Genomic DNA, 231 nt, shown 5'->3' with positions numbered 1-231 from the left:
TGATGCCCAGAGATAGTCGACTCTGCCTGGAATAGATTGCCACCCAAACCCGCCAACTCACGCTGGTTTTCCGATGGCCTCACCTACTAACCCGAGCATGGTCATCGCTCGCACCTTCCAAAACCTCCAGGGGCGCAGGCACTTTTCATTTACTGGCCATAAGGCCGACCGCCTTAAGCGTTAAGCGATAAGCGAAAGGCTTAGTTTGGACTTAGTTTTTGGAGCGACGAG

This window comes from Nothobranchius furzeri, unplaced genomic scaffold (genome assembly GCF_043380555.1).
Source record: "Nothobranchius furzeri strain GRZ-AD unplaced genomic scaffold, NfurGRZ-RIMD1 Scf032, whole genome shotgun sequence".
NCBI lineage: Eukaryota > Metazoa > Chordata > Actinopteri > Cyprinodontiformes > Nothobranchiidae > Nothobranchius > Nothobranchius furzeri.
The sequence above is the reverse complement of the archived record's forward strand: the minus strand, read 5'-3'. Positions refer to the sequence as shown.